The sequence below is a fragment of the Pipra filicauda genome, unplaced genomic scaffold, assembly GCF_003945595.2.
Source record: "Pipra filicauda isolate LSUMZ 115617 unplaced genomic scaffold, ASM394559v2 scaffold7_size6619720_pilon, whole genome shotgun sequence".
NCBI lineage: Eukaryota > Metazoa > Chordata > Aves > Passeriformes > Pipridae > Pipra > Pipra filicauda.
The window spans coordinates 4,878,242-4,906,026 of NW_024104976.1; the positions used below are offsets into that span (position 1 = coordinate 4,878,242).

A 27,785-nucleotide genomic window follows, 5' to 3' on the forward strand; every position below is an offset into this window, starting at 1 on the left:
TAGTTGGTAGCAACTGATAAGGCATAATACTGTTTGTTGTTGTATACTAAAAAGGAGGTGAAACTATATTTCACTTTTCCTTTGAGAAAAAGGCTGGTAATACAGGGCTTGTCAGGACCCTTTCCTGTGTTTGATAGCTTTATCACAGTCCCAGCTCAAAAGGTTAAATGTTTTGGATTACACAGAATGTACATTATATGGAGGGCTTACTATAAATCAACAAGGCAGGTATGTTAAACACAGAAAAATATCTACAGCTGTTCTCTTACTCATCCTGCTTGTTATTTAACGCCGTCTCTACCCAAAGGAATATTTTTAGTTGTACTGTCAACAGTTTCAAAACAAAGAAGCAACTACAACTGGCAAATGAGGAACCCAGCTGGTGCTGTGTTTAGGCTCCCAATGAATATACTCTAATCCTGACACCTGCAAGCTATTTAATCAGGATTTACAATTGAACATGAAGGATGAGAGGTCCAGAGGGCTGTGTTCTTGGTGTTTTGATTGCAAATGATGGAGAAAAACTTTGTTATCGGATGTTGTAGTTATTTGAAGTTTGGTGCCCTCTAACCCATGGGGGACCAAGAATCATTTATCACTTCACAGCAAAAGCCAAAAAAAGCCACTATGGCTTACACTCTAGCATTCTGCTTTAGCTTTTCCTGTATTCCAGTGTAAACACGCCTTGGATTTACGAACAATGAGAAACAATTTCCAGCAGGCACATGGAAAAGAGAGGTTATAAGGAAAGTATGCATTATCCGTTCTGTGTCAAGCTGAAAAGATCACTTTACTTTCCTCAGCACCAGTAATGTACATAATGATGAAATGTATCATAAAAATGAGCAGGAAGAACGTGAAGGAAATTGAATAAAACAAGTTGTGGGGGTTTTTTCTTTTTTTTTTAAAGAAAAGACTCTTTTTCACAGTGCAAGTTTGAATCTCAAAATGGTGCCATCAAGGGTGAATGGCTCCCCTCTTACAGGTCTCCATTGCTCCTTCTAAAACCCTCTGTTTCCCTGAAGAAGTGGCACAACATGAAGAAATTTAAAATTTCACTCTGCTGTCTTGTAAGGAGTTCAGATGTGCCATCATGTTGCTGTGCTTGTTTATTTTATTTATTTGCTGAAGGTTTCTGAGTACTTGTAGCTGGGTTCATGACAAATTAAACACATTCTGGCAGTAGCACTGGTGTGGGTACATGGGGTGTGTATGTGGGGGGCCTTGTGCTTTTATCCTTCTGTGTTGTGCTGTCAACAACATAGTTATGAACAAGCTGGGCGTGGTGTAATCGACACCCTACAAAAAGTGGTTAATCAGCTGTCTGAAGTTGTTAGGTAACAATGCTGTTGCCTTTTGGTCTGATGGGATGATGTAATGCCTGTAAGTTATTTTTTGTGGATCGAGGCTATTGTGTAACTCAATATCCTGCAGAGGGTTTGTATGGTTACAGTCACAGAATAAGTCAGAATTTATTTCTAACTTACTTATGCTATTTTATTTTGTTCTTAATTTAAAAGGGGAGAAAAAAGGATTTGTTACTTTTTGAAGGAAATAACTAATGGAGACAGCAAAAAAAGGGCTCAAAGCAGTCATCATGGGTTCTTTAATCAGCTGGAGGCAGACTGGGCAGAGGAGCTTTCCTCCAGAGCATCCTTTGTTCTGGGCTGCTACAGGTAGTGCTGGCCAGGATGATCCAATAAAGGCTCTTGTGCTGTATGACCCCTCTCCAGCAGACTTGTCCTGCACTGCCCAGCAGGTGGTCTTTTGGGCTTTCAAGCTTTACTTCACAGGGTTGACTATACTGAGGGACTTGATCTAGGGTCTCTTCAAACATCTAATTATAACTGCAGAAACAAATATTTTGGCAGAATGACAGCACTGCCATTTTCTTGATGGATGCTGTCATCCCTTGGCATGTGGATGGATGACATTACTTAACAGTACTAATGATACAGGATCTTCAGTGGTTATTGAACTGTTGCACTGAAAAGAAATTAAAACTGCTCCCTGAATTCTTCCTCAGCTTTATTTATGTGTTTAGGCTTTGCAGTTTCCTTATTCCCACATTTCTTTAAACAAGAGACTGTGTTTTCTACAAGTATTCTTCCTTCTCTCTCAGCATCTTCCCTCTAGTCCAGGAAATCAGATGTTTGTGGCATTGACCAAATATTTCTGGTGGTGAGCCTTCTGGTTGCAATAAGTGCATCTTTCCTGAGGACCTACCAGTTTTGCAGACATGCATGAGGTTCTTCTCTTAAGGAATTATCAGCTGTTGTCAAACTCATACCAGCTCAGTTCTCTCTGGAGAATGTCCATTACAATCTCTCTGGTGTCCTTTGGTACCCATTCCAACTTCACCTTCCCTTTGTTTGTCATATCCCCTTCCTTCGTTATGTACATTGCATGTACCCACTGTGATTTGCTGTTGTTGCCACGATTTAATTCCTACCCCCAGCTCCATCAGATAAGTACAATACCGTCAAGTAACTTCTGCAAATAACTTTTTCATGTGGAGTTATGCATGCCATTGTTTCTATGGATAAAGACAACAATGCTCAGTTCTGTCTAGGGAACCATAATGTGAAGATACAATAAAGTCACACATTCTCTTTGGATTGCAGCTTTGCAGGGTGAGCAGGTTACTGCCCAGGGGCTCTCTTCTGTTTCTTTTCCCACTCTCTAGAGATCTGCCACAATAATTTTGTGCTCTATAGGCTGTCTGAGAAAACAGTTATGCAGATATTGCTAAAGAGTTTAATCTAACCTAGCCATTTTCATTGAACTGGATTGGAAAACAAGCAGTGGTGCAGTGATCTTGGATGTGCTGTAAAGCAGCTGGCACCAGCTCTTCACTTGACTCAGCTGCAGCCAGAACTAGACTGCTGACTTCTGTATCTTTTGGCACTGGAGTAATAGCACTCAGGTTGACTTCTTGCACCCTTGAACTCTCATCCTGTTCATTGTGTCTGTGAGACCAGATACAAAATGTCTTTCAAGGCCATTTGAGTAAAGAACCAGCACTCTCAATCCTAAAACTGCATATCTACAGTTGCATTGCCTCTGAAAATGAGCTATGCTATTGCCTACAGTTCTGCTTCTTAGAGAGCTCTGTGAGGAATGCTATTCACGCTAAGAAGATGGAAAAACAGCCTCTTTAGAATACACAGGTCAGTGAAGATATGTGGGGAAAAAAATTAATGGAGAACTGAGACAAAGAGGGATTAATGAAATGGAAAGTGTGGTGAAATACCAGAACTGCAGCACATCTGACAGATAAGGAACCTAAATCACACACACTTTCTACAGAGAAGTTAAAACTTTCGTACTTCAAATATTTGCTTTAGACAATCCTTTTTGGTAAAATAGCAAATTTCTTGAGCCATCTTTTTTTGTAGCTGAAAGAGATGTTTAATTCCACTGGCACTCTGCTGAAAAATGTCAGTGAGGCAGTCAGACTTCACATCAGTAGATTGACCTTCATGCTTGAAATCTTGTCTGTCCTTCCCAACTCTATCATTCCATCTCATAAGGAGTATCACTTCATTCCAGGAGTGCTGCCTTGCTCACCACAGTGAACAGCAACATTACTGCCACAGCTTAAATAATATCTACTTTGACAGGGTTGTAAGATCTTCTCCAGTGTCAGCTGGAGTATTCCAGTAGATACTACGCCTCAAAAATCTTTGGGAATAATTTGTGTTAATTCTTGGGCAAACATATCAGAGAAACTGTAACTTCTTACAAAGCAGAGCATTTAGAAATTATCTATTTCCCAACGGTTGGGGTGCTGGAAGGCTTGATACAATGATTGCTACCTATAGGCTCAAGTTTGAAGATGCAAGGATGTTATGCTGTTGCTTTTGCAACACCTAGTAGGGAGGGGAAATCTTTGTTGATTGATCTAGTAAATGTGCTACAGTACTGCATACAACGATAAAATTTATTAACAGCTCAGCAAAACACTGAGTTTATCAATTGTGTTCTCAATTGTAATAACTTAGCTGCTTTGGTATGTAGATACAACTTTTTGAACATCATTTTAGAAAATATTAATAGGGATGGTGAAATGTGTTTCACATCACATCCCATTTAAAGGTGTAACATGTGTTTTCATGTGGAGTTTCAGATTTAGCATTAGGGACAACCACAGTTAATTTATTTAGTTGCTCAAATATACTGACAAGTAAACTGACAAGTCAGGGATAAACTCCTTTCTGTTTAACTAAGGGTTGTTAGTTTGTGCCTGTTTCAGCATATGAAAATGAACTTGGCTTTTTCTTTTGAACTCTGTCTTTAGAAGTTCAGGGTGGGGAAGTACAGTGTTTATTCAAGAAAGCTGTGAATCTATGTACCTCAGCCAGATCATCACTTTGCAACATTGACAGGTAGTTAACAAAACAAATGGCTTAGACAGCAAGGCAGGAGCTGAGTTCTGTAGTTTCTTCTCAACGACCAGACCTGTCTAATGATAGAATCTGTTAGAATTGTGAAAGAGATGTCTTTGTCCTTCAGATTTTTTTTTTTTAAACATGAAATATAGAGGAAATTCAAATACATGGTACTTGTGGTATCAAGTGTTCAACTGGATGACTTTAATAAAAGGTGTGCCATCTTTTACTCACAAGTATTCCTTGTTAACAAGTGTCTCTCTGGACAAAATCTCTTCTGTTTTGTACATCTGAGGAAGATTTTAAGAGGTTAGGCCCAAATTACTGATGGGAAAAATAAGCCAAAGGAAACTGTTTCCTTGTAGCATATAAGAAAATATATTGCTGAGTTGCTCCCAGACCAAAATCCTCCTGCAGTGCTGCTGGGACAATTCAAATGCTTGAAGTCTTATGAGGAGTGTTTTTATGAAGGGTTTGTAATGTCTAAGTATTATTCAGTATATAATTTCTCTTGGCAGTTATATAGCAGTGCTCATGACTGAGTTGTATAGAGCCACAATGCCTTTATTTACTTTCTAATCATAACAGGAAGTGAGATATCAATATGAATTACTTTGGGAGTACAAATTTCTCAAGCAATATTAAAATTGGGTACTACGTGGTTTCATGTTTTGGAAGGTAAATTTTATAAAGTAGCAGAAAGGATTGGGAAGTTTGGGTCTAGGATTAGTCTGCTCTGAAAGCTGACCCTCCCAAACCATATGAAAATGAGTTTGTCCTCCCAGAGACTGGGAAAATCCAGGCAGCTGGAGATGACACTGGCCAAACCCTAAACTGTTGCCTTCACAAAGTACTATACCCATACACTAATGAAATAAAATAAACCCAGGCAGAACTTCAATTTTTAGCTAGTTAGGCACAAGGTTATGGTTCACTCAACAGACAAATAGATAAATTCATCACGTGGGATAATTGTTTGCATAGCCAATATAAATCTCAAAGGTTTAAAGAAGTACAAGTGTTTTGACTGGAGATTTTCCATCCTCAGACAACTGGACATATCAAGTGTAACTGCTAGGACAGGTGTGTGCATACACATCTCTCTCTTTCTCTCTTTCTCTTTTAGTGAATTCCATGTAGTTATTTTCTCTTCAGTAGAATAATACCAACAGGAAAAAGCATTTCCTACATTTTATCTTCCCTGCTTTTCTCTTCTATTTTTTTTCCAAAGTGAGAGGAGAAAGAAAAGAGAGAAATAGGAGTATAAAACCCAAATGGCAGAATAATTTTTAATACAAATTGTAAATGAATTATTAAAAAGAAATGAACTATTTCCTCTTACATTAGAATAGTTTTGAAAATGTCAAAATCCATTTGAAGTATTTTTTATGGATTTTTCAATGCATTCTTTAGCTGGTCTTTATATGTTCTTTAAAACTTTTTGAATCTGAGTGACAAGAATGAGTATCAAGTTATTCTATGTTTTCTTACCATTTCACATCAGGTGGGATAACTCACAATGAGGCATTCCAGAAATTATTATGGCTTTCTGTGTTTCAGATCTTGAGTGACTATTTCAAAGTATCTTGCAGGGTCCTGATTTTTAGAAAATGTGTAATGCACACTTCCTAAGAATCTGGTTTGTTTTAGCGATCATGGTTGAAAACTTGACCAGAAGATGGAAAATTTTGGATCAGAACATAAACTCCTCCTACTGGAGGATTTTTATTGATGTTCCTTCTCGGTGTGTTTGAAATGCCTGAAGTTAATCCATACATTCCACTTACAAGCCACGTAAATTGCAAAGGAAAACAATGATTCCATTTGCAGGCCTTTGCCCTCTCATGATATTTTTGATTAAAGGTTATTGTGGTTTAGCAGAGCACCGGCAGATCCAAAGGCAACCTGGTCATAGTACAAAGATCCTGATAAAGCCTCATGATTAATAGCATGAGGTATTTTTGTGGGCAGAATGATCTGAGTAGAGAGAATTCAAAAGAAAAACAAAAGTTTCATAAAAAGCACTTAGTATATATGGATAGAATTCATGCAGGTGCAGCTATACAAGCAAAATTCAACTAGAGGGTAGGTAAACACTGCTGTTTTGCCTGTAGCAGGTTGGATTCCATATGCCAGCTGCAGTTTATGTGGGCTTCTTTATTTTTGCTAAAAAGTGCTGTAGTAATAGATAACTGCTGCTGCATCAAGGAGATAGCATTTTGATGGGGAAATGAGGAAGAATATCTAGTAGACTGCATCTCTACACTCCAAAAATACTTAATTTTGTGTTAATATGAAATAAGGAAGAGAAAATATGAGGATGTTTCAGCAGTTAACTTGGATCAAATGGATATGAGGGTACCAGAAAAAGACCTGGTACATTTGCTTTTAACTTTTTAGCATGTGTGATGTGATGATACTGGATGAAATTTTGTGTATTTGTTCATGTGTCGCTTGACCACATTCTGGACTGTCAGTGTAAAGTTAATTTTTTGGAGTTTTCATTACAACTCCAGATGTAAAAAGCTTAAGAAGAATGTGAACTAGTTTCCAAAATGGCTGTTCTTGGGCATATAGCTTTTAAGTAACTGTAATTGCCCTGTTTTGATATGATGCCTCTCAAATTAGTAGTCTCTGATTATTATGATTCAACAGATTTCTGTAAGAGTTTGGAGGGTATTTTTTTAACCTTTGTGAAGGATTATTTATTACCTGAGCTATCAGGACATGGGAAAAAAGCAGAGTGAATAAGCTATTTGTTAATCATCTCAATAGCATGGGGATTTAAACAAATGTTACATATGCTTGCCAGCAAATGGTCAGCTTCTGAAGCATGTGTTTAGCCAGTGAACTTCTGGGTCTCTGGTGATATTCTTTCATGTGCTTGCTGAGGACAGGACTATGCCAGCATTTCTTCTGAAGATGTTAACTTAAAAGCAGCATGACACCCAAGAGAAGTTGTCAACACTGCAATTGCAACTATTCTTCATTATTCTAGTGACATAAAGAAAATAACTTATTTCATGAGAAGAAACGAGAGTGTTAGAGCATATCAATCTGCATCACATCACGGCCTTGTTCCCGTGGTCCATGAATTTCACAGAAAGTGATGCTCAGCTGCATCCTGGCTTTGAAGAGAACACTTTGTGCTTCTGGTTTTGCATCCTGTTATGAAACAAACAACAAGTTTTGAATAGGGGGAGGCAACCAAGGTTGGCCTTGTTGCTTTACTTCTTATAATGCAATTAGAATGCCATATCTCAGTGTGCCAGGGAAGGACTGGAGAGTTGGCTTTGGAAACACTCTGCTTCACTGTTATCTGTGAGGAATAGTAACTTCAGCGCCAGCAGGAGAGCAATGCAGTGATCTGAAGCAACTTCTGTTATTTATTTTCTGATGTAGCCTCCCCTGTCATTGCAGCCTTCCCCCAACAAGGTACAATCTTCCATAGCCAACAGCACAAGCTGAAGCCCCATGAAAATTTCAGCTGAGTCTTTGGAAGCTTGTGTAACACCCTGGGCCCCACCTCACATGTGTCCTCTCGCAGTTTTGTTGCTGTAGTGCCAGACTGGTTTGATGTGAGCTGCTCTTGGCAGGTTACCACAGTGCAGTCACTCACTGCTGTTGCAGGGCAGACATGTCGTGGTTGGACAGCATGGAAAGGAATCCAAAGTGATGTTGAAATCCAGCAGTGTCTGTGTCAATACCTGTGTGCTCCTTGACCTCAAACAGTATATAGCTAGGAAATGACTCTACAAAACTCTTTCAAAGATTCATGTGAATAGCAGGGTAGAGACTCTTTCCACAGAGAAAAATGATTTTTTTTCAGGTTTTATGTTAAAAATGCTTGAAAAATGCTGAAAGTGTTTGATGCCAAAGAGTAGTTACAGCAACTGTAACTGTGGTAAAGACTGGAAAGCAGGACCATGTCTATCACCAAAATGAAAAATGAAACTAGAAACTGTTATTCATGACTGGTATTTTGAATCATTCTGAATCCTGGATTTCCCATTCCTTTCTGAAGACTCTTTAGAATAGAGTAGGAGTAAAATTTATGCATTTCTTTAAAAAGGACTCTTGAAAACCTACACATATCCTGGAGAATGGCAAGTTGAACCTCATTTCTCCTCGTAGGTTTTGTATGTTTTTTTGAAAATAGTCTAAGTGGAATATTATTAGTATCAACTTTACAGGATAGCTGAAGAGCAATGAACTAATAGGGTGATATTTCCTACTGTGTTGTGTAAAGATTCTCCCATAAGCTTCTTTTTTTCTGATGTTTACCCCACTAAAAGTAAATAGCATACCTGGAGGGCAGTGCTGAGATGACATGTGCTTGGGCTGCTGGCTACACCAAACACAGCTGTTGGTGTTTGCAGACAACTTGGCCACACACCTCTGTTCAGCATGGAGTCTGGAGGTGATGAGAAACTGCTGAGATCCCTGCTGAGGAACAGAAGAAAGAAGCATCTTCTGCTTCGCAGCTTTTATCTAAAAACAAGTTAATCAGTATGCTAAACACTGATAGCAAAGTACAGTCACTTAGACTGATGTTCTGAGGAGGTCTGGAAGGCACCATTTGTCCACAGCAAAACTTTGTCAAGGAAAAAATTATCTTTTGAAGGGATGAAAGGAGTAAGAAGCTAAAAATATATCTTTGCCTGAGGGGTAAGAGATACAAAATACCGATGGCTGCAGAAAAGCACATCCCCACTGACTCTTCCCAGTATCTCTACCACAGTTAGCAAAGCAAGCAGACAAGAATGGCTAGAGAAATTGTTCTTGAAATGGTCACTGGAATTATCCTCTTTTGGAACAAAATGAAATGAATCTACCAGTCTTACCAATTTTTATTTTTTTTTTTATAATGCTTCTTGACCTGGATGGCTTAATAAACCTACACACTTATGCAGTAGCTCTCATTTGGGGTAAAAGTGGTATCGAATACTTTGCAGGGACTGTGTTTGCAACATGTTAGTGCTGTGCCTAAAATGCCAAAGTGATAGAGCAGTCAAAGCTGTTGTTTGGCCAGTATGGATGATTTCCATCATTACAGACCAATTCTTTCCTTCTCTGTCGTAATCTGTTATCTCATAAGAATAAATTAATGCACATTTTAACCTTAACCTAACTAAATAATTAATAACTAATTGTTCTCAAAATTGTCCATTTAGGCTGCACATGTAATACTTTCTGATTTATGATTGATCCTTTTTTTATTCTCGCTTTTGTTCCTGATGACTATTACCAATCCATTTTCTTTAATTCTTATTGAGCTTGAGTTGATATGAACAAATTTTGAAAAACAGTGATTGAGAGACCTCTTTACTGAGAGGCAATAGCTATTATAGATTCTATTGATTAACAGGTATAATTAAGGTTGGTTTTAATTTTTCTGCACTGCCTTGCACTCATCCACACCAAATTTCTCCTGTTATTGTCATGTCAAAAACAGTTTTTTACAGCTCTTCTTAGTTATTTTCCATTTTGTTCATGCTGAATTCTGTGCCTTCTTGCCCTTCTCTGCATCCTTTAGGAGTAGGTTGAATAGTACTGGTCCCAGCTGTTTGGGACCAACTTCTGCTGCAACTTGTGGTGCAAAATGACCATTTAATATCTACTTTTTGCTTGCTCACTTTTAAAGGAAAGGATCTTTTGTCTTTTTACATGACAGCTGAGAGTCCTGAGAAATCTTTTCTAGTACCTTGTGTAAAGTTCTTAGTTTGATTTCTATTTACAAGAGTCAGCTCGTACTCCCTTCTATCGTTGTTATCTGTCCACACCATTCTGTGTTCTCTTACAGAGTCAAATCCCTTGCTCAGCATGGAAGAAAAATTTGCTAATCTGTAGCTGTTCACTTTATCCTCTACCTTTTTAAAAGCCAACCAGCAATACCACTTTAATCCTTGGTGAGATGTCTCTCCATCATGCTTCCTCTCCTGAAGAGAAGTGACTTTCAGGATAGGTAAGCAAGGGCAGGACAGAAATAGTTAAATATCAAGCAGTTTATCTGATCCTATGGGAAGATGATCTCTGGGGTTTCCTTTTCATGTGGGATCCAGTGTGTTCAGTTGAGCTCCACATACTTAAAGCCAACCTAAATGCATTAGTGATGGTAGTGTCTCCTGAGGAGACTATGCTCTTAGTTTACTACTATGTTCATTAGTTTGAGACTGCTTATTCATACTTAGAGTTACATCTATGTCCATTTATATCATCAGCTGAGGAAGTGTGAATGAGAGTAATTAGAAAAAGAGAAGTGACTGTCAGAAGTTCATACTTGAGGTTCCCTTAAGTGGGACAAGAAGCTGTCATTGCTTTTAGCTTCTGCTCCTGAGGTAAACCTTGTGATTATGAGTTGTGTAGAAAATGACTTAATTTGCGGGAGAAAACTCTCCAACCATCCTTTTTCACGTGCCAGCATTACAGGGCTACTTTTCACATAGAAACTTAAATTGTGACCTGATGGGTTTTTTTAAGGTGGGAAGCTGATTTAAGTTCTTTGTCTTGTCAGCTCTGCATTTCCCTCCCTGCCTCCCCCCACAGCAAACTGCCTCCTCAGTCAGTCCTGCACGCATTTGTTATGGGCATGTTAAGCAAAAGTTGAAGTTATTGTCTTGTGTAGGTGCTCATCATTTACTTATTCTTCCTCAGGAGAAAGAGGTTCCTTTTGCAACTTCCTGACACTCATTCCTTATTAACAAGTTTTCTACATAGAAAAATCATGGAAGAGATTATGAGATCTGAGAAAACAAATACTCTGCATGGGTTCCTGCTTTGCAAATCAGACTTAATGGAGATATTTTTAGCATAGACCCAGCACTGCACTACCACAGTGTTGGGAAACATGGATAGGAACCCAGGTTTCGTTTCTACAGAAAGTTATTTCGGTGTTAAAGCCTTTAGTGTGCTGCTGCTTCTGTTCATTCCTTTAAGATCCTCTAAGCAACTAAAAATTACAAAATAAGTCTCCTTAAACCTGAAACATGTTTTAAAAATCCACTGAAACAAGCAGTATCCTTATTAGAAATTTCAGTCTTTAGGATATAAAATGGAAGTCAGTGGATACTAACACTGCCTCCATCTAAAGGTGGTTTTGTGGGTTCATACTCTACCTGTTGTCTATTGCATTACCTAAAAAATGATTTGCTTTGCACTTGATTGCAGCAGTTTGACATCAGACTGTGTTCTCACTTCCATGTTTGTGTTTCAGGTAAAGATGGAATATGGAAGCAGTCAAGTTTTGCAGTATGTTTGTGTCATAGTGTCAAAATAGGAGAGGAATGTTCCTCCCCAGCTGTTGTATCACAAAAACTGTGCATCTGGCTGATCTGCTACATATTTTGAAAGCCCTTGAGTCCCCACCTATGGGGTGCACAGCTCACCCTTCCTTCACAGCTCCCTGGAACACCCACTGTGTTAATCCATTTTCTTGACCAGGGCATTCACACACTCTTGGATCTGGGCCAGATGCTGATGGGTGAGTCACCACATCAACAGATCCTGCTCTTCAACCAGCAGCTGCTCAGGAGTGAAGGAGGGAATAAAAGAGCCCACAGCATAAAAGCACAGAAAGGGAAGACTTTAAGAAAGGGAAGACTTGAACCAGTAGTATCAGGAAAGTATCCTGGAGATTTGTTAAATGGCTGAGTAGTCTCCCTAGTGAGCTGGTGAAGGATCTATTTGATCTATGTCTTAGATTGGTTAAAAATGCAATGGCAGGCTCATAGATGCTATGACCAGATAGATCTTGTTTCTCTTTTTTCCTTGGCCACCAGCTTCTAAAAGGAACAGCGTTTGCAAATGTTAGGCTTTTCCTCCTCATCAAACCAGATGTTTGTTTGATACCTCCCTCTAACTGAATAAGATTCTTGCATGCTGAAAAATAGTGCAGAACTCACTGAAGATCTTAAAGTATATTATTTGGTTGGACACTTTAAAGAAGTTCTTCTGTGATGAAATTATTATAGAACGCTTATCAGAGCCTAGAGGAATGCAGCTGAGGGGGTTTAGTTTGCCCTATTACTGTGGCTATGCCATCTGTATGACATAGAACCACTTTAGTGGTGAATACTTGCTCTCAGCAAGAAAAGAGTACAGAGAAATCCTGATTATAAGACCACCACAATCTAATCTGTCTCCTTTCCCTAAGTTTGTGGTTAAAATCTGTTGGCATGTGGCCCACAATATATTGCCTCTCTTACAGCAGAGCAAAACTATGCAGAAGTATTTCCTTTAACAATCAAAGCTTCAGTACAAAAGTAGTGACCCAAATTAACTGTTTGGAAGAAAAAGGTTAAAGGTGTTTTAAAAAAGCATTCCTGACCAAACTGAAATAAATCAGCAAACTTCACCCACACATCCTCCAAACCTGCAATCAGCAATAATTTCATAGAAATAAAACAAATGGATTGCCACATTCCTTCATGTCTATTACACTTCTGTCTTCATTGCAGAAATTACTCAGAAATGAAAAGTTGGAAGGAAACTTGGCTGTTGGTAATAGTTTTATCACTTGTACTACAGCAAACATGCTCTCTACAGAAATTTCTAGGATGCACTGTTTCTGATTCTACTAAGTATTTCAAAATTCTTCATATAAAAGCTCTAAAGCATTTTCTGTACATAACAGTAATGAACTAGTCCTTTGGATAAGTGCATTAGAACTACAATTCAGTTATGCCTAACAAATTTTAGCCCCCATTCAAGAAAGGAGCCTGTTGTTTAATAGAAGCACCTTAACATGCATGTAAGCTGTGTTTTTTATAAGGTTAAGGTGCTCTCTGGAATTGGGGCTTACCTTTAAAATAAACTATTGAACGGAGTACACCAATGTTTTTATTTTCAAAGCAAATAAAAACATTTATTAATTTGGGAAAGACATTGAGACATGTTCTTCTCACTCATAAAAAGCACAAACTTTATTATACCAGTCCAAAACACAGACAATGGCAATGTAAATATACAATGTAAATATAAATATAGAAATGTAACATTTCAGCTTGACATTGTAGAGACAGTTTGACACTCAGGCATCTTTGTGCTCCATGCCAGTGCTACCTTCCTGTAAATAATTTCTCTGAGCAACAAATTATTAACTTTGTCTTTTGGCTCTTAGTGCAGAAAGAATGGCTGACAATGACCAATAGGATAATGTGGCAATTCCCAATAGAAGCAGAACCAAGGAAAAGTCAGTTATTCAGTGCTGATTTTGTGATACCTCTTTTGTGCTCTGGAAATAGGAAGATGGTAGAAGAGGGAAGTAGACTCTGTCCCCTTTTCCCCACTTCTGCTGGTACTGTGCATCCCTCTTCTTACCAAAGGCTCAGGGTGGGATAAGGTGCTGCTGTTGGCAGGAAGGGAGAGTGATAATCTGCAATTCATGTCCCTAAAGAGAGCATGAGGGAAGGAAAGCTGAGCAGGCCAATATCTCGGGGACACTACCAGGAAAAGGCCCCAGGGGAAGGTAAGGTGAGAGTGGCTGGGAGTAGAGACATTTCTCACAGAACTGAAACCTTGCTCTGTCTTTGACACCTATCAGCATTTCTCTGTATGGTTTATTAGCATTGAGATTCTTAGTAATAACATGATCTTTTCTTCTGTGAAAATCATAGATGCATCAAATGGCATCTACATGAAAGCATTCACTTTCCTAAATTGAAACCTTATATATGTTGCAGTAAGGAAAGAATTTGATTATTGCTGATTTTACTACTTTAGTATCTGGGTTCTCCAGAAAGAAGTTTAAATCTCAATTGCATTTCAATTTGATATAAAGGAATAACTTGTGAGAAAAAGTTATAATTTCAAAAGTTGCTATAAGGAGTTCTCAGAACTGAAGCTACTTTGCTTTTGATCAAACATATCCCTGGTATAAATTGCTTCAATATATACTGACAAGTATTGCCCAGTATGTCAGCCATACTTGGAATATTGAGGAATGTGGTAATGTGGTGTTATTTGACACTGTGACCTTTGCTCAGTCATAAATGCACATGGCACAATGGATATCATATTTTACACAACACAATTAAAACTGTTTTAATTCTTTAAAAACTTAACAGTAAATGAAATGTGGTTTCCCTCTCTCTCCCTCACCTCCCCACCACATACAATACAGAACAGAGGGCTTAAAATCTCCAGCTGTTTATGTTCTGAAAAAGGCACATCAGACAGAAGACAGCAGGGTTTTGGCATTTCCCTTTTATTAATATACCTTTTATGGTCAGGAACAGCAGCTGTAACTGAAAAAAACCCATGTGAAAGAGAAATGATAAAGAGAGGGATAGATGGCAACACTAAAGAGACAGAGGTGGAACAACTGAAGGAAGCACATACACCCAAACAGCATCCCTTTAGGTATTCTCCACTTTCACCAGTCTTTTTCTTAGAGTCTTCCCTGCATTTCCCCAAGATTTCATCAGTATTGTTGACACAAAGCCAACTAAGTGTAAACCACCCTTGCCCCCCAAAAATAAAAGCAAAATTCACAACAGGTGCAGTGACACAAAGGCACCATTCTTGATAAAAGGCAGTACCTGAAGCTTTGGCTATAAAATATAAACATAACCAAAATAATTCTGGAATACAGTTGTGAAATGAGGTGATACTCAAGCTCATAAAAGTCCTGTAAGATTCATATCCTTTAGATAATTTTTATCTCTCTGTGTAGAAAGAACAGAGTCAGTGTGAGTGTGCTCTGCTTTTAGTGCTTACTTTACACAGGCAGTCAATGTCAATGCAGCACCAAGGATGAGAAGTGCTGTAATATCTTAATTAATTAATGAATGCTGTAAATATCTGGTGTTGCAACAGAGGTCACATCTAGCCATGATGGAAACAAAAATCCAGTAAATATGCTGTTTCGTATGTATAATGTAGAATAAATTTGTCTGTCTTACTTCACTATTGCAACTCTGACTCCCAGCATTCTTGAGCCAAATTGTCCATGTTTTGCACTGTGACAATTAATTGTTCCAAGTCAAACCAAACCTGTGTTGGAACCCTTTATATCTTTATTAAGCCATTGAAAACTTCTGTCCAAAGATTTTCACTTCCTTCTGCCTTCTGTGGCTGCCTTATAGGTGAAAATACCAAAGCACAACAGGGGTTATTAGCTGTAGTCTTTCACACAGGTAAGACCTAGGTACTCATGCTACTGGAAACTGATTTTCTGGGCTAGAATTTCAGTGACTTTTCAGGTGTTGTAGTCAGCTGTAGTTAACAAAGTCATTCGAGATTCATCTATCCTTTATTTTTATGATGCAGCAGCAGTGCTTAGGTTCTTGCAAATCAGTGCATTGCTGTTGCTGGTTCACTGCTATCACCAATCTGCCTGTTACTACACAGAGAGAAATCAAATCTTGAGTATCTGTTTTCTTCAGTGCCATGTGACTTATCAGATCCACACTATATCAGCTGTATTTACCTACAAAGATACATGCAAAACATGTCCTTACCTTCTCAGGGACTGATGCTTTTGGTAGGCTGAATTTCTTGATGCTTAGAACAGGTGGGAGTCTTCTATTGAACAGTCATTTCATCTTCTCCTTTCCTTCATAATACTTAGTTCTGCACAGCTCTGCCCATCCACAAATCTCAAAGGAGAGCAGTTTTTGCCTTTTCCTAGTTGTTTCTTCCTTCTTGGGTTGTCTCACTTCCCTGAGACTCCAAACTCTTTTCTTATCTGACCTTCTTCTTAACTCAAAAGTATGAAAGAAAAAAAACACTCAAGTCTCTACAGCTGTCAGTTTTGCCACATTATGGGCTTTAAAAACCCTCCAAACTTACCCATTGGCATTACCTTCCTCTTGTGAGGCTGACTTCTGCTGGTGGTAGGAAAAGGTTGAAATTATAGCAATAGTTTATGACCAGTACCTTTAGCCTATGATGTTTATTCCTTTCAATAAGAGAAGTTGACTTATTACAGACATAGATAAGGATTTTGATTCCATTAAATGTGCTTTTCGTGAGTACCGTGGAGAACGTAAAAATGGAGACCTTTCAAACTTCAAAATATAACAATTTTTTCCATGTGTCCTTTGGATGAGATGTAATGTGAAGACATTACAGGGTGTTCAAAATATACACGGTAGTCATTATATCTCCTGATCTTACTGTGCAGTGTTGATGTGCAGCAGTCCACGATAGCTCTGCTTCTGCCCTAGTTGGTTTCCTTCATTTCTGAATGGGATGAATTTTAATGTATGACCCAAGTCTGGAAGTCTTAAAGCAGCTGACTTTAGACCAGTGATTGGTATTTCTGTTGGCTAATTTAAAACTAATTCAAATCCAGCCACAGTGCATTGTAGATATCTTGCAGCCATCAAGCTATTAGGTCCTATCAATGTCAAAACAATTATGCAACTACAGTCTGGAAGAAACTTGCTGTCCTGGGATTGTCCCCTAAAGTACTTGTTTGGAGGTTGCTTAAGGAGATGTGGTGCTGTCTCACTGTTAATTTTTTCAACATACCATCATAAAGCTTCTCATTCCTACAGGGAATTCATGTCACAATTTAGGTATGTGATATCTTTGTCTCTTTGATCCATACATATCATAGCCATAATATTTTCCTTATATAGCAGTATTCTTAGACTATGTATGTCTGCTGCTATCAGGAAAACCACCTTGTGTGGTTAAAGAGAAGATAAAGAATGACCCTTACTAAATAAAGAAGAAGGGTAGAAGAAATGGGACCAACAATAGAGATGGTATAGAAATTGTTACCATAGCAATTTCTTCAGCTAGAGAAGGTTTAATTGCCCAGCCCATCATGGTATGGTTTATAAATTGATTACTCAACTCACAGAGGGGAAGTTGTCATGGGGCATGCCTCAGAAATTTTATTCTCATCTGGGCTCCAAATGTGAATGGCCAGATTCAGCTTGATATGATTAGGAATAGCAGAGATGTTTTTGTCTAGACTGCAAACTCTCTGGGATAGGAACCAGAGTCTTTATTATTTGTCTATAAACCACTTATTTTGGGTAGTATCCCTGAGCATGTAGAATAAATAATGACATGGAGATAATGAAAACTAACTCAACATAAATCTGTGTCTTGGTGACCAAACTACTGCAGTTTACTGAGAGTGCTTTGCAAGCCAAGGACACCATGCTGGCATTCTGTGCTCATTTACTATGTGGTGTTTTCCTCCCCCTGTTTCTGTCACCATTAGATCCACTCAGAGTGCTGCTGTGGGGCTCCTTTCTCATCCTTCAGGCAAGCTAGGACATCCCTCCATCCATCTCATATTTCATTTTCACAATCTCTTGCAGCCTTGCTTTCTGTATCCAGAGGAAAAAATTCCATCTCTGATATCTAGATCCTTAATAGCATAACCTGTTGAATACACTCTTGTGCTGCCTCCTACACTTGGCAGGCACTCCACAGCATAACATCCACAATGTCTCATTCCTTCCCTTCTACCCCCCCTCCAGTACCTTCCCTTGCTAATGTCTGCAGAGAACAGGCCAGTGAGTAGCCCACAGGAGTGCCCTCGGGGGGATAATCAATTATATTCTGAGTTTCCAAGTACATTTTCATATCCAATGGACTTTCAGTGTACTGAGTTTTGGGGCACAAACTATCCTCCTTTAGACTGGCATAGATCAGTTCGACACCTAGCACAGACAGGGCCTAACTGGTGCATGTATTTTGGGAGAATGTGTTATATAATGACAGAGAAGTGCAAATAGCATTCAGCCTTTATGTAAAATTTCAGAAAGTCTGTTCTACGTGACAGTGAAGACTTGTTAAATTTATTTAGATGCAGTCTGAAAAGTTAATAGGAATCAGGCTGATTGTCCCAGCTTGCTGTCAAAGTCAAATCAGTGTTCCCTAGAAATCTACCACAATAGAACAGTAAAGAGGAGTGCAATTCTCAAGTGTCAGGTAATTAATACAGTCAAAACATGGTAGTATTGATTATCTCTGTGGTGGTATGAGGCAGAAACAACCTCTGCAACTGATGCACATTAAAGAAATCCCATAAAGTATGAAGTACTGCACTCTCCAGGGTTTCTGTATCTGAACGTGCTCCATTGCTCATAGCTTTGGGTTTTTGTAGTTTCAGTTTAAAAATCCCAGTTTGTTTTGCTCGCTAGGTTTTCTAAGATCTCAACAATCAAGGTTTGCTACCAAAATGGAAACAGTTTTTTACATTTTTAATTTCTATCTTCTGGACTCTTCTTCTGTTACATCAGTGAGTGCAAAATTCACTGTAGCACTGGGAACAAGTCCCACCTGTGCTAAGAGCACATCTGCTCCATACCAGTTTACTGCTTTCACCACCTGCATCCATGTTACAGAGGAACATCTGGATACTATTACAATTATAGAAGGTGCAGGTTTTATTCTCAGTGCAGGATTGGACTCTGATTTCACAACCTTCCTCGAAGAGTGAAGCTCATGTAAATACATCCTGTCCCATTTATAATCAACATACACTTAACATCAATAAAACATAATGGATCTTTATGCTAATTATGTCTCCATCATCATCAAGCATAATTGAGGTAGTATTAATAATTACTGATGCTAAAGACTAAAGGCTATGAATTCAGGACTCATCATCTGGGAGAGAATTGTACTCTTTTCTTATTTCAAGTAGCAGATTGGTTGTGGATTTCTTTATCTCACAGAGAGAGGAGAGATGGAAGGCACAAGGCTAACTGCTTCTTGCTGACTTGAGTTCTGTTACACAGACAGAAGCAGAGACTATTTATAATCCTTCAGAATTGTTTATAGAATATATTCTTACTCTTCCCACCCAACAAACTGTAGGAAAATGTCACTGTCCTTGATTTGCATATGAGGGTGAGTGTTTGCATGTGCAGCGTGGTACAAATCCGTTCCACAGCCATGGCCAGATAAGGGAACAGACCACAAGATGAATAAGTGAAAGGAGACATGGAATAGAAAAGGGAAAAGGCAAAAGTGATTTAACAAATTCCAACTGGGAAGCAGTATGAAGCTGTACCTGCTGCATGAGCTTCCTGTGTCTTTATGGCAGTATTTTAGAAATGTGAGAGACTGTAACTTTGCCTGAATAGAAAAGAAGGCATAAATGTAACCACAGAGTGTAATCCTTGAGGCATTTTAGCTCGTTTACAAATGTGTTCACACCATTTTATCAGTCAGGCATTGCTAAACAGGTGTGACCGTTTCCTCCTGACATGTTTTCCCTGTTTCCTCCTCGTATGAGGAAACTCAGACTTTTTACTTCTGGCTATGGTTATTTTAACTCATAGAAGAGACACAAGCAGTTTGTGCAATACAACCGTGCACTTGCTGAGTAATGGATTAGTAAAACCAGCATATTATGTGTAGGCAGAAGATAGGTTTTATATTACTTCTTGAAAGACTGTATTTCCAAAATGGTTTATTACAGCACCAGATGATTGATTCACCAATATCCTATCTATGATATTGTATCACTGCAGAGAGAGAACATGCTTTGGAAATAACATTTTCTGAACATAAGGATCAAACCCTAAGCTTTCAGAGATGTTTGTACTCAGCTGGAAAGATACATTATAGTTTGGCACAGATCTTCTTTTTATCATCCATATTTTTCAGCGAAGGATTTTGTTATATGGAAGATAATGGTAGTGCATATATTCTGCTTTCAAATACATTCACCCTTCTGAACTGTTTCAGCTGTCCTCCTCCTTCCAAGGTTTTATGTACATTATCCAGACAGCTGTCTCCCCTTCTCTTCCATATGTAATGATAATGCTTTCTGCTAAGGTATGTACCTTTATATTGTCTAGGCCTCTGTCTTTTCCACTGTTTTCTGTCTCTTGGAAATCTTATCTTTAATCTTATTGGAAAACATGGTCTGTGTTGTATTTGTATGGAATGCAAAGAGGAAATTCTCTATTTGAAAGACTTTATTTTTCAATTACATCAATAAGGTCTACATCAGTTATATATAACAAAAGATTATATTCTTGCCTTATATTGTCGTGGCTCTAGTGACATTGTTTTCATCCTAATCAGGTTCAACTGTAAATCTGTTCAGAGCCTTCACTAAATGTCTTTTGGCTAATTTCTTCGGCTAAATATCTGGCAAAAGCAACTTGCTTAACATGACTCCGTGTCATCTGCCTCCCTTCTCTGCTTGGATCTTCTGAATACTTCCCCTACCTTGAAATGTGGCCTTTTGCTTGAACACTGAATAATTCCTCCTCACAGCATCAATCATACCTCTAAAACACCAAACATGCATGTCAGGGTTTGGAGTTGCTTGGTTGGTTTTATCTTCCCACCTTTCCTAATGCAGATTCTTTCTCTGTGGCTTTCCATGCTTTCCCTCCTTCAAATTCTAGCTTGTACAAAGCAGTGCTGTCTATATTCTTTCATATGCAAGAGGGTGTAACCACACCACCCACATCCTCAAACAACTCAAATGTTCCCCACTCAACTCAAAAGCTGCTTCTAAAAAAGCCTTGCTTGATTTTAAAATTGCTTGGGATCACCTTTGTCTCCCTTTCTTTTTTCTCTTCAACGAATATAGGCCTGTTACCTACTCTTACACTCTTCTATATTTGCCTTTTCCCCATTTGGTTTCTCTGGATCATGGATTTCCACCAGTTTTCAAAAAGTCTTACAGCACTGATGCAAATAAAATTGTATTAATTTGCACCACTCTCTTTCCATCGTTGCCTTAGATTTTCTCTTGTGGTTTTACATTTCTGAAGCCTCAGTATTTTTGCAGTAACACCTATTGTTGTGAAGCACCATCTGGGATAGGACTAATGAAAAAGGAGATACAAAATAACTTGGGTTTGGAGATATACTGGTGAGAAACATTTGCTTAACCATATGGAAATTGCATTTCTTTAGAGTACAGACATAAAGCTCAAACAGTAGGGATGTCAAGGCAACTCCCCAGAAAACTCCTAAGAACTCACACAATATCTTTTAAAAAGTCTGTCCCTTTCCTTTTTTAATGGAGGAGTTCATTATCAAGTTACTGAGAAATGACACTTTAAACATGCTCTGCTGTAGCTTCACTATGCTCCCATTTAAGGCCTTAGTAAACTGTGTAACTTCCAGAAGTGTTGTGCCAGTGTTTATGTTTTGGTAAGTCCACCCTAGAAATCCAAAGCAATTATAATCTAAATTATTTCTGTTCTTTGTGAATTACATGGAGTATATGAATGGTGTCCATAAATGTTTCTGCTTCGGATCATGAATTGTGAAATCCTAATCGGAGAAGGTTTGAATGAATTAAATAAAAAAAGTACCTCTTTATTAGAAAGGATGTAGCAACTGAGTCAGTTTGCTTTGGTAGATTTTTGGGGTAGGAAGGGATATGGGGTTTGTTTATAAGTAGAATTTGATTTCATGCACTGGAGGTAGAATTATGCAATTAAACTTTTAAAAAAGCTTCTGGCACAAGGATATTGCAGCATTGTAAAAAAAGAGAAAGGACATTTCACACCCAGAAGTTATCCATATGGCCACTGACCACATGTTTGGTAGAGATGTGAACAATATGTCATTGGTATTTACAATTCCAGGTAGTTTTCTTGTATGCCATAAAAAGTAAATACTTGAACAACAGTCTTTGCTGTGTAGATCTTTAATGGGTGTGGGAAATTCTCTTTATTTAGCAAGGAATGCCCATCATTTGCTGTCTTGGGAGATGTGTTGGCAACAGATGGGATCTCAAGAGCATTGTTTCACTGTTATTCTGATTGTTAAAATGCAGTTCGTTTCATTCCTTTTTTTTTTTCCTTCTTTCCTGCAGGGGTGAGAGGGACTGTGGAAAATAGAGGGGGAAAGTAAAGAAAGCTAGAGAGAAAAAGAGAAAAGAAAATGAAATTTGAGAGAAACAATGGGATGAGAATCCTGAGAGAACTGTTGAAAAACATGGGAGAATTGAAAGCAATAAGTTTGGGTGGAGAGTCCTGGCAAATATTCAGCACATACAGGGTACAGTAATGACAAAAAGGGAAGACACAAGAAAAACATACTGCTTTGAGTTCTGTGGTGGTTTTCCCCCCATTTTCTTCTCATTTGACTAATGTGCTAGGGATCAGCAGTCATGGGCTAGTGGAAAACATACTGTGGGACCATGTAAATGGAATTAAATGCAATAGTGCAAGACATGGCACTGTCAGAAAGTGGCAGCTGACTTAGTCTTCATGCAACTGGACAGGTATAGTACATGTGCAGCTTACCAAAAGAAAATTTTGGTTATGATTTCATTCTTCTTTGGGAATTTTATTTAAGCATGTCCTGGGAGGATGTTTGGAGATTCTATTGTTGCTCAGAATATGGCACACTGCCCACATCTGTGTGAGGTTTTTCAGCAGAACCTTAACACTTCCAAACAGATGTTTCAAAAAAAAAAAAAAAGACTTTTCTGAAATCCATTATGCACAGGTCTGACTATATTTTTGTTACAAAAGTCAAACCGATTGACATGTTAAACAAGGAGGATAATGTTTTGAACCTAATATGAGAGGTAATCAAGAGCATTAGTTTAAAAATCCTGTCAACCTCTTTTTCTTGTTTTTGCCCGTAAGCCTTGTGGGGAGAACCCTTACCTTCTCTTCTCTACAGGAGAAATCAAGAGAAACTTTGCATCAGACAACATGAAGAGAGATACTATCTGAGGTAACACGAAGGTGGCCTCAATATTTGAAAACTGTGTCAGTTGCACAGAAAATTATGGTTGTGATTTCTCAATACGGGAAGTGATTTGAGGACACTCCCAAATGCTTTCTGTCTTTTACTGTTGAATTGATTTTCTGTTATTTAGACTCCAGATTACTATTCAAGACATGTCAATAGCTTCATTTTTTTTTGCTCTTCCAAACCCATTCTCTAATTTGAGCGTCTGACAACTGGGGCATTTGAATATGAGCATTACCAGAATGTGTAGTTTACCAAGTGTTCTTTTCCTGTCCAGAGACATGAGGTCTATACCAGGGGACTGACCAATTGCAGTGAAAAATGTGAAAAATCATTATGCTGAACAAACATGCAGTCTGTGTCCTTGCCCAAAGGAGTGATGCAGTCTACCTCAGTCATTCCCTAACACCTTAAAGGTGTCCAGCAGTGAAGACTCAGCAGTTTGTCTGGTCATCTAGTTCAGTCAAATATTTCAACATTAAAAGTATTTTTCCTAATGCCTAATCTGAACTTTCATTGCCACAGTTTACATTTATGGAGGCAAGCATCTTCCAGTCCTTTTTGTATAGCTTTTTACATGTCCAGAGGTTGTTACTGCTCCTAACCTGTCCTCACCCCGTCACCTTCTTGAGCGTTTTCCTGAGGTTGCATCCCTTTAGTTCATTGAGTCATTCAGTGATCATGCTTTCAGAATCCCTGGTCAGCCTCATTATTTTATCTTCACTATCTCCAACCTATAACTGTACTCTGTAAACATGACTTCTTGCTTGTGCTTCTGTTTCTGCCCTCTTGGGATTATATTTTCTTGCAACAGCATGACGTGGCTGTCTCCTGTTCGGTTTGTGATCCGCAATAAGCCACAGATACTTTTCAGTAAGTTTTCACTTGTCTGGTGTGTCCACATCTGCCATATTTTGGACACCATCTGAAGTAGTAGTTCCATTCTGATATTTTCAACATTTTTTCAAAAGCTTAGAAAGTAATGATGAAGTACTTTTATGGTCAGGATATTCTGATTCTTATCCTTTCCCAACTTTCCCTCTCTGTGTTTTGCATCCTGAGGCCACCAGTGCTTAATGATCACAAATGAAGTCAAAGTATTTGGAACAGAACCTGCTTGTTAAGTACATTGAATTTGATTATTCTCTTTAAGGGATTTTATGGTGATATGCCTGAGAACTACTGAGAATAAAGGACCACCTCTAAGTGCTTTAAACAGGCCACGGTGTTAAACCCACTCTGTGTTGTCCTAATTATTTTCTCAGCTGATTGCTGCTGGGTATTCTTGTTTTTTGATCTTTATAGGTTAGACCCAAATAGTTTTGAAATAGGTGCTCAGGAATGTGCCATTCTGAGAGAGGTCCACTTGATGGAAGCACCTCCCCGCTCTAGTTTATGTCAGGATTTCAGAAAATTCTCCTTGTTCCCCATGTCAGGGTTCTGTAACTTCTAGTTTAATTTCTAACTGGCCATCTTAAACCATTCAACAGTTTTTGATAAACATGCTACTTTGGTAGCTGAAAGTTGTTTGATGCTGAGAGTCTTTTCAATACTCGTGAATTTAGTGTACAGCCATCTCCCAAACACGGTTCTGCTGTGTCCTGTTGACCCAGTGTGAAGAAACTTTTTGGTTAATTATCTTATAAGTGTCTTGCAATGTTATGAGCCACCACGCATCCATCCTGAAGTCTTGGAGTAGCTGCTGTTACAGGACTAGCACTGGGTTTATTTTACATATTTTTAAGGTTTGAAGTTCTGAAAAACATAGATAGTGATGAGTGGTAAGCAGCTCTTCTCCCAAGGTTCCATCCTGGTATGTGTGCAATTAGGGACATCTCTGCACTATCTTACGTTGGCAGGTTGTAGCACTTGAACAAAGTGCTTCTGAAGATTTTGAAACTCTGGTTTTGAGCATTATGCTGTGCTGCTGATGACTGGCCCAGTGCATTGTGAACATGTGGCTTCCCTTCACCAGCCTTAGTATTGGAATTTCAGCTGCAGCTGAAATGCAGAGGGTAGTGTTTTAGCAAACTTTCTGCAGTAGTATTTGGAGAATGTGAGCTTGAAGTAGAGATGAGCTCAGAGTCCAAGGAGCTCCTAAGTCCTACCTGCTGACTGAGGTCACCTCTTCTATAGCAGCATGATAGTTCTGGCAGCTCTTGAGACTGGGAGAGCCAGTGCTGAAATCAAAGGGAAGAAGGAAGAGAGCTGGACAAGACAAAGATTCTGTATTAGCTGAACATATTCTGATCTCATCACCATCTACACATGATCTGTGACTGGTTGTGAATATCATGTACATTTATCATGGTGAGACAGTGTGGTGGGCATGTGAAGGACCAACCTAGCAAACAGCAAATATGGACTTTTACCTGCATATACAGAGGAATTAACTTTTATCTGCATGTACAGAGGAGGCCTCCATGACTATGAGCGTAAGAGCCTGTGGAATTCTTAAATTTCTAAACAATAAACGTAATTGTATACACAATATTCCCAGCTTCTTCCCATTCAGCTCCTTGCAACTGTAAAAGATAGGATAGGAGCTCTCAGACTGACCTTTTGTGATACAGTTTGAGTCATTTCACTTCACATTATCTCTGTTTTTCCTCAGCTTCTTGCTCATCTCATCCATTAAGTTTTTGAAACAGGAACTTTCTCTTCCTGTGCATATTTATCTTGTGCCTAACACAATGGCCTTGGTCTTGGTTGAGGCCTCTTGATGATACCAGAATACAAATAACAATAGTGGGTGCAGCAGAAACAATAACAAAGCAGGTTGGTTAACCTTCGATGGTCTTTTCCTGAGACACCTCTAGGTATCAGAATACAGTCACTTATCCATATTTTTATTTTTCTCTCTATGGAGACTTTGAGTTGGCATATTATCACAGTACAGTGACAAGTCACCAGCAGTCCATGCATTGGCTGGCTTTTCCAGTGACTGATCTTTTTTTTTTCCACGTAATTGCCTTTCATTTGCAGTTGTTATTTTAAAGGTGACCCCTAACCCTGCTCAGGGAAGAAAATAATGGGTAGATTGAGGTCTGAGGCTTTCTTAGTATTACTACTCAGAGCAAGTGAATATTATCTAGGGCTGGTACTGCTGCTCATCTGCACCTGCATGGAAGAAAAAGGCTGGGGTGTGGTGGTGGTGGGTGTATTTTTTTTCCTGCTCTTCCCCCCCACCCTTCTCCAGCTGGTCCTTCATCCTGCTTCTCTCTTGTATTTCGGTTTCTCCTGTACTCATTTCTGCTGTATGGAATTTGAGGTTTCTCAATCCACATTCCCTGCCCCCAGCCCGCACACTCCCCACGGACCCAGCTTCCTCTCGCACATTCCACACTGGAGCGTACCACTCTGGAGGCAAAGTGGGCTCAGGGAAGAGTCCATCTGAAGCCTCTCTGTCCCAGGCCTGCTCCGTCATCATCCTCATCATCCTCACCGTGCTGAGAGCACTTTCACCAGTGAAAATGCGAAGATAACGGTTCTCATGGCACTGGGAATTAGAAATTCCTGAAATATTTCCAACATCAACCAGCAGAAAAGCAGGGTGATAGAAAACAAATGGTGACAGGAAGGCAACAGGGAAATAGGGAAGGGGAATTTAGGGCTGTATAGGCTAAGACAAAAAAAAGAGAGAAAGAGACAATAAAGCCAGGAGACGGGGAAAAAAAAGCAGAAAGAGATGAAAAGCTGAGAAAACGTGAGGGCAAATCAAAGAATGAACAAATGAACCAGGCAGGCTGTAAAATGAAAGAGAATGAAATTAAGTGCATGGAACAAATATTCGGATAGTGATCAAGGATAGAGAGCAGATGCTGAATATGAGTGAGAGCCAGAAACACAAGAGGGATTAAAAAAATCTGTCAGAAGATTTGGGTAAATTAAGTTCACATTGGGTTTGATTTGAGTAACTCATCCCTCATTTTCATTTCGGTTTGTCCACCAGGAATCTGGTATATCCTACAGCAGATTATTTTATCAAGGGCTGTTGCTGGTGTTTTGCTTTGTATTGCTTTTTTAATCAGTACTAATTTGACCTGTCATCTGGGTAGGCCCAGGATAAAAATGTTGTGACCTTTGTGGGAGAGGGTTTCTTCTATCACTTAATGTGTTTATGTTTGAAATATATGCTCAAACACGTGGTCATCCAAACCTGCTGCATCTCAGAGCACTCTGCTTCTGGGAAGTCTCGTGTTGCTGAGCATCATACTGGTGCTCCCCATACCCACCTTGGAGGGGGAAACCCACAGGAAAAAAAGAATCAGTGTGCTGATGTGTGACTTCTGCATTAGGAAAGGTCGTTATGTAGCAGTTCAGAGTGGCACAAGGAGCCACAAAAAGAAACAGGCAGAAAGGAACTGAGCCAAATACAAAGGTTTCTCCCTCATAAAATATTAAAGACACATACCATATAAAACTTCATTTATGAGCTGCTCCCAGTTACAAACCATCTCTAGACTGGCAGCAGCACCTTTAGCATACTGCTTTTAATAGAAGCTGTCTTCCTTTGGTACTGTACTTTTCCATACGAGCTTGAGGGGAAAGTAATTTAGTTTAATAGCTGCCACCCTCATTTTGAAGCAGGCCTTGATTTAAAGCCGGAAGCAATTAAATGTAATGAAGCCCTAGGCTTCTGCACTAGGATCAGAGCTGTGTTATTCACAGCCATACATACACGTCCTTGTTGCTAATGTGTCACTAGTCTGTTTTTTCCAATCACCGTAGCCTGGGTTTTTA

General features: G+C 38.9%; 1 long non-coding RNA gene across 1 annotated transcript in view; it reads left to right on the forward strand.

Annotated features, from left to right (window-relative positions):
• The first annotated feature begins 11,803 nt into the window (after window positions 1-11,803).
• LOC120325017 overlaps window positions 11,804-27,785 on the forward strand; it is a 34,196-nt gene continuing 18,214 nt past the window's right edge. Inside the window, exon 1 of the long non-coding RNA XR_005566778.1 lies at window positions 11,804-11,871. This is a non-coding gene — a long non-coding RNA (uncharacterized LOC120325017). The remainder of the gene's footprint in view (window positions 11,872-27,785) is intronic.